The sequence below is a fragment of the Argentina silus genome (genome assembly GCF_951799395.1).
Source record: "Argentina silus genome assembly, chromosome: 5".
Taxonomy (NCBI): Eukaryota; Metazoa; Chordata; class Actinopteri; order Argentiniformes; family Argentinidae; genus Argentina; species Argentina silus.
In genome coordinates, this window is record NC_139659.1 from 20,416,838 (window position 1) to 20,424,337 (window position 7,500).

Here is a 7,500-nt window from a genome sequence, read left to right on the forward strand (position 1 = left end):
TGGTCTGCAGAAACGATCCCCCAGAACGTAATAATTTGAAGACTATATTGGTTTGATATGAACCTGTGTCAGACTTTATATAGAATAACAAGACGAGACACAAGACTTTGAGCCTGGCAGAGAGGACCACTATAGTGTTTGATGTTACTTTGTACAGTAGGTCACATTTCTGACTGCACAAACTGGAGATGGAAACGTCTGTATGAGCCTGGGTGTTGGGTGTAGAGGTCACATGTGCCTGACCCTAAAGGTCACATCATGGTTTTATTGACCACTGGGTGGTAGGCTGATGATAGGCTGGGTGTGAAGTGGACACATGACCACAGAACTGAAGTAGAGGCAGTGAGGTTTCACACAGTGAAAGAGGTGTGTGTGTGTGTGTGTGTGTGTGTGTGTGTGTGTGTGTGTGTGTGCGTGCGTGCGTGTGTGTTGGGGTCAGGGTCTGAATGTGTGTTTTGGGGTTAATGACCTCTAAGTGTCTCTGGTCCAGTCCTCATAGACCAGCACACTAGAGCACTGTGGATGTGAGGTTGAGAGTTTCTCTGAAGGGGTGAAAGGTCACCTAGCGGTGATCTACACACTCTCCCTGGGCTGGTTGAAGGATGGCCATTTGAGCAGTTGTTAGGCAAGGCGTCCCAGGATTTGTAATGGGGAATGTCTTGCTTATGCTTGCTGCAACACCCATTTCTATGTTGCGATGCTTATCTGATTCCAGTGTTATTGCTACATGTGTTGTTATTGCTGTATTGTTACATGTTCCTGGCTTCACCATTACAGGTAAGTCTGAACTCGCTGGAGTATGCGATTTATCCAGAAATGTATTGCACCATAACACAGGGGAGGATGTTTCAAGTCATATACAGTAAATCACACACGTGGATGAGCAGGTACAAACACTGACATTGCGAAGGTTTTAACTTGCCAAAAGTACATCTTTACGTCTGATCTTTTTGTTTCGCCCTTGGGCCCTTAATCATGGTGTCCATCATCCTGCTCTTGGCTCGGCTGGCTTGGTCTTGCCAAAAACACTCAGGATGTTGATCAACTTATTATCTCAGACAGGTAAACGATCCGCCCCAGACACAGCCAGCCGACTGCCCAACCCCGTGTTCTCTCTTTCTCTTCCTCTCTCTCTCTTTCTTTCTCTTTCTTTCTTTCTTTCTTTCTTTCTTTCTGTCTTACACACACATACTTTCTCTTTCTCTCTCTCTCTCTCTCTCTCTCTCTCTCTCGTCACAGTTCTGCAACATTGCAGGAGTGATCATCAGTATGCGGGCCGCTTTTAAACCCTCATCCACTTCATCACTTTGTTCAATTAGCCAGTAGTACTTCCCTGAACGGCTGCCAAGTGAGAGAGAGAGAGAGGGAGGGAGGGAGGGAGGGAGAGAGAGAAACAGCCATTTGATGCTAATCAGTGAATGGTGCATTAGCCTGGTGTAGCTGTGGATGCTAATCAATGAATGGCGCATTAGCCTGGTGTAGCCGTGAATGCTAATCAGTGAATGGTGCATTAGCCCGGTGTAGCCATGGATGCTGATCAGTGAATGGTGCAAAAGCCTGTTGTAGCCATGGATGCTAATCACTGAATGGTGCATAAGCCTGGTGTAGCGGTGGATGCTAATCACTGAATGGCTGAATCACTGCTAGCCACCCTGCTCAGGATGGACAGCTGGGAGACTGAGTTAGCATTCAGGTCTCGGAGTGTCTGGAGTCTTTGGTATTCTGTAGTTCATCTGACCTAGAGTCATCTTGTCTTGTCACGTCTCTGTGGAGCTTATGCTTGCCATTTTATCTCAATATGGGGCCGTTTCTCCGCCCCTAAGATGGGTCTAAACGCACTTTCTCCAGAGATCCTATCAGGGGAGGCCGGTGGAGGTGGATATCGAAGGAGGGGCTCATTGCAATGCAAAGAACGGAATGAGGAGTGGCATCAAGCACACGTTCCTTTCCATGCATTACAATGAGCCTGTCCTCCATCAGCCTTCCCTGGATCCTCTCCTATGTGGGAGTGAACTTTAGAGAAATACTTTGTCAAGCTGAACGCCCAGTGATTTTACAGGGCGAACGTCCCTCCATGCCACCCTTGCTTACATCAGAGGGCAGTCAGGAAAGTGCAGATTAAACCGTTGTGTCATTTATTGATGTCATTTTTCCTCTGTTTGCTGCTCCCTGTTTAATGAGAATGGCACCAACACAGTTTCCTGTCCTTGATGGAAAACCCAATGATTCACATCGCTTCTACAGTAGACACCCTCACCTAACCCTCTCATAGACTCCTCCACCTGACACCCTCACCTAACCCTCTCATAGACTCCTCCACCTTCCACCACCTGACACCCTCACCTAACCCTCTCATAGACTCCTCCACCTTCATCACCCTGACACCCTCACCTAACCCTCTCATAGACTCCTCCACCTTCATCATCCTGACACCCTCACCTAACCCTCTCATAGACTCCTCCACCTTCCACCACCTGACACCCTCACCTAACCCTCTCATAGACTCCTCCACCTTCCACCACCTGACACCCTCACCTAACCCTCTCATAGACTCCTCCACCTTCCACCACCTGACACCCTCACCTAACCCTCTCAGACTCCTCCACCTTCCACCACCTGACACCCTCACCTAACCCTCTCATAGACTCCTCCACCTTCCACCACCTGACACCCTCACCTCACCCTCTCACAGACTCTTGGCATCAGTGAAATGCTATGTCAGGGGAGGCTGGTGGAGGTAGAAATCGGAGGACGGGCTCATTGTAATGCACCCGTGTCCATTCCATGCATTACAGCGAGGCCGTCCTCCGACATCACACTGGATATTAATCAGCAGTTTTGTGGAAGTCTGTATGTGAATTGGTGCACAATTGTATGATTGGTGTATGATTCCAGTCTACCGATGCATGCTAGGACTACTACTACCATGACTGAGCAAGTTGACCTTCTTCTGTCCTGCAGATGTCTCTTTACCCATCTACTCTACTCAGCAGGAGTCTGTCTGTGTCTGTGTCTGTCTGTGTGTGTGTGTGCATGTGCGTGTGTGTGCGTGTGTGTGTGTAGTGTAGAGTTTCCTTGCCCTAATGGAAAATGGACTCCCTTTCCCCCGAAGTACATTTTGTGACTCTGATAAAAAATGAATGGGGCATGTACTCCATGTACTCCATGTACTCCATGTACTCAAAATCCCCCGTCAGGGGTTCTGGCGGGCTGCGGAACTATAAAGGGCATCCTTTTCTCAAATCCATGACAGACCAGGAGAGGCCATGCGAGGCTTCTGCTCATGGCTTATATTTACTCCTAATTAGTTAGTTACAGCCTGCTCATGTTCATTATAACGATGTTTAGGGGCTACGTTTGCAGTTGAGTACATTAATTGTCTGAGCGGGAGAGGGTGGGGTGGGGTGGGGGGAGGGGGGGGCAGGACTGAGAATGACCTCTACTGTAATGGAGTGAATTACAGTAGCGCACGTCCCTGTTAGGCTCATCTCTTTAAGTACAGTAGTGCTTTATCTACCACAGGATCTTTTGTACATGAATCGTTCTATTAATCCCCTCTTACTTCACACTCTCCTTGACTGCTTTGTTACCTGAACCGCCCGCCATTTTGGATCCAGTTCTCTGTGGAGGCCTGCTGTTTTGCGAGGGCATGTTTGGCACTGTGAGTGATGATAGTGATAGTGTGCATAGCGGTAATTGGATTGCCTATTGAGGGGGTGGTCAGTGGCCAGGTTCCCTGGGGTAACAGTCGTGACTCTGGATAACCTTGACATGCATCGCCATATGCACCACCGTGACTGTGTGTGTGCGTGTGTGTGTGTGCGTGTGCATGTGCGTGCGTGTGCATGTGTGTGTATATATGTGTGAGTGTGTGTGTGAGTGTCTGTGTGTTTGTGCTGCTTCCATTAAGAGAGGGCAAAATAAGCCACAGCAGCCAAAAAAGTACTCTCTGTACTCCATTCCCAACAATTACAGTTTGTCCCTTCCGTGTCATCTGCCCTCTCCTGAAAACTGAAAACATGTCGGCGTATTCCTCTCTATGACAGGAGGTCATAATGAATATGCAGGCCTTGATTCGACGCGCCATTGATTTGTGGTGCCAGTGTCGGAGTGGCTTCCCCTCAAGGTTTACAATTTTAAGTGGCCCTTTTCTGGCAACTTGAAACCACAGGACATCATTAGCCCATCCTAAGCAGCCCTCCTCTCCTCCTCTCTCTTCTCCTCCTTTCCTCCTCTCCTCCTACACGCCACGGGACAGTGTTAGCCCACTGATCTTAAGCCTATATGCATTAGCTCGGGGAGCTAACGCCAGTCTTGTGATGGTGTGCCATCATGTGACATGGATGTTGCTTCTCCTCCTGTGTAGAATGTGTCCTGTTCATAAGAGGCTTAGTGGGTTTATTTTATAGTATAGCACATCTGTCAGGTTTGCTGAGGTTCCCTCTCTTCTCAAGTCTGTTTTGTCTCTTGACAGCGAGGGGTGATTTGTGGTCCGACACGTGTCATCAGACCTATTATTGAGACAAAAGTGGAAGTGGGTCCTGAAGGAGATATTGGCCTTCAAAAAAAAAAAGCACAACAGTTTTTTAACCTCCACAAAATGGATGGCTATTGATTTAAGTAACACAGCATTTTAATCTGGCCCGAAGAATGGGAGAGTGGTAGAGGGGGAGGAGGGGTGAGAGGTGGAGGAGAAAGAGAGAGAGAGAGAGAGGGAGAGAGAGGGGAAATGGTCTTCGTGTTAAAAAGTGATCAGTGAGCTGAGATAACTTTGCAGTTGTTGGAGAATGGGTGGATCGATGAATGAATGGATGTATGTATGAATGGAAGAATAGATGGATGGACGGATGGATGGATGGATAGCCAGTGGCCCCGGTGGGCTTATATTGGTCTCGCCCAACTAAAAGCTTCAGGCATCATTACCCTTGATTAGCTATTGGCTATTTGCATATTGAGGACCCTGAGTATAAATCTGAGGTCTGAACCTTTTCAGCACACTGATGCTACTGCAGGGGAGGCTCGTGGAGGTAGAAATCGGAGGACGGGCTCATAACGCAATCCATAACGCATGGAACGGAATGAGTTTGATCGAGCTTCGTGGAACGTTTGATACCATCCCTCATTCCATTCCATGCATTACAAAGGAGCCCGTCCTCTGATTTCTACCTCCACCAGCCTCCCCTGGGACACACACACACACACACACACACACCAGGCTTGGTGAACACGTAGACTCCTGCTACGTGCCTCCGGCAGATGTTGTGTAGAGAGAGAAGAGAGGATAAGATGTCACCCTGTCCCTCAGCCTGCTCTCAGGCTGCACGTCCGACAGGCAAACGCAGCATGTCATGGCTACGGCATTCAGGACATCGTCTCCATTAGTGTAATAACATACACGCTCTGTTTTTACAAGGGCTTATCTACATGGCTCGGGTTTCCCTTACAGCATATTAGTAAGAACGTCTAGACGTCTCCGTGACAAGTGTGGGTTGACGGCGGGGTGGAGAGTTCTAGAACGTCAGCCATCGTGGAGGGAGTCTCACAGGTTGCGGTCGAGAGGCCTTCCCCGCAACGAAGCCACGTCTCGGTTTTCCTGGAATTCCGACCGAGTTGGATCACGGATGAACCTTTCCTGTTTTTAGACGGGAGGCTCTGAGCTAATCTTTTACGTTTCATTCGGAATCCGTTCAATCACACGAAAGAGAGGGGAAAACAGCGCTCTCTGAGTGATTCTGTGGCATATAGAAGAGGTTGTCGTATCGTTTGAAGAGGCATGGAGGACTGTGGGCTAACTTGTTTATTGAAAGAGGAGCTCATATGATCCACCGCTCCAAATAAGCTATATTGGGGGTGGTGCTCTTTGCCAAGTTGGGTGTCATTTATTCAAACGGGGTCCTTATGATCATCCTCCATGGCTTCATGTGTTATGACTGCCTCCATGTGTTGTGTCTCTGGTTGGCTGGTTCTCAGCCGAGAGCAGACTGTTCTAACACATCTACCAGCTATTAAAGGACCAAAGAGTGGAGTTATGAGAATATTAATAATTTGTTATTTGGCTTTCCCCGTTCCCTTGTTCTATTTTCTCTGTCAGCGTCGGATTATTTACTCTGGGTGGACGAGGAGGAGAAGGAAAGGCTTTGAAGCTTTAGAATCCAACTGGCACTCTTCTCCTCCTCCTCCTCCTCCTCTCGTCTGTCTCATCCCTTCTTCATTTGTTCTGATGAGTTATGTCCACCAGCTCTCTCTTTCTGTCCTCTTTTTCTCCGGCTTATCTTCCGTTTTCATTTCTTTCTTTCATTCATGCTCAATTGTTTGTGTGTGTGTGTGATTCTCTTAATATCTGCAAATTTCACTGGCTTATGCAGATAGTAGATACTCAAAGCACCTCAGTAAGTCTGCAAAGACCAAGACTCAATGGAGATTTGCTCTGGTCTCAGAGGGGGGGGGGATTTCCCTGCGACCCACTGTGCTGTTCTAATGACATTGTATCTCATCAAGCGTTCCGTAATCTGCGTTTGAGTCTCTTGCGTCCTTTCCTGCATTTACATTTCCTCCCAACATCACATCTGTTGAGGGGATTTAGTTTAGCTTGGCTTTATGTTAGAGAGAGAGAGAGAGAGAGAGAGAGAGAATTGTCTAATAGGTCCACCGACCAGACTCAAAAGAGCCGTGCTGTATGTCCATCTCCTTCCTTTGGCTTTTGACCTTCATACGTTGGTTTGACAGACATGATGACTACCTCTAATTGTGTGACTTTATCGTTCGTCACATTATTCTCAGAGATCAACAGATCAGCACTGATGACACAATAGCTTAAGAGCAGGCGAATGTGTGTGTGTTCGTGTGTGTGTGTGTGTGTGTGTTCTCGGTTGGTCTGTGCCGGTGTGTGTGCATGCATGCTCGGGCATCCATGCGCGAGGGCGTGTGTGTGTGTGTGTGTGTGTGTGTGTGTGTGTGTGTGTGTGTGCGCGCGTGCGCGTGCGTTATCCGCAGCCTCTGCGTGTCAAGCCTAGTAGTGGGGCAGGTCTTTGGCAACATCCAGCCCTCTCTGTCACGCCAAGCTATTTGGGAAAGAGCCCTGAACCAGGCGGAGAGAGAGAGAGAGAGGGGTACTCCACCTCCCGGTGCTGCATAATGAATTGCAGCACAGCTGAACACTGTCAGAGGCATTGCTGCAGTCCCACTCAGACACAGTGCCTAGCCGCCGGAAAAAAGGGAAATCATAAGAACGGTTTGCTCCAAAAGTTTTCCTTTCATTTTAGATGAGTTTCTTAATGTGTCCTCGTCTGTTCCCCCATCCCCCCCCCCCTCTCCTCCCCTCTGATAAGGCAAGCAGAGAGGTCCATTTCAATCAGTCTCACAGAGGAACTTTGGCTCTACTCCTGTCACGACAATGAGGAGTGGCTGCTGTTGATGTATTTCTGCGACACCCACCAGTCGGTACTGCAGCAGAGGCTGGTGGAGGTAGAAATTGGAGGATGGGCTCATTGCAGTGCATGG

At 48.5% G+C, this 7,500-nt stretch overlaps 1 protein-coding gene across 1 annotated transcript in view; it reads left to right on the forward strand.

The window, feature by feature from the left end:
• nrg1 (neuregulin 1) overlaps positions 1-7,500 on the forward strand; it is a 70,736-nt gene that overhangs the window by 8,957 nt on the left and 54,279 nt on the right. The gene's annotated exons all lie outside the window — the stretch shown is intronic.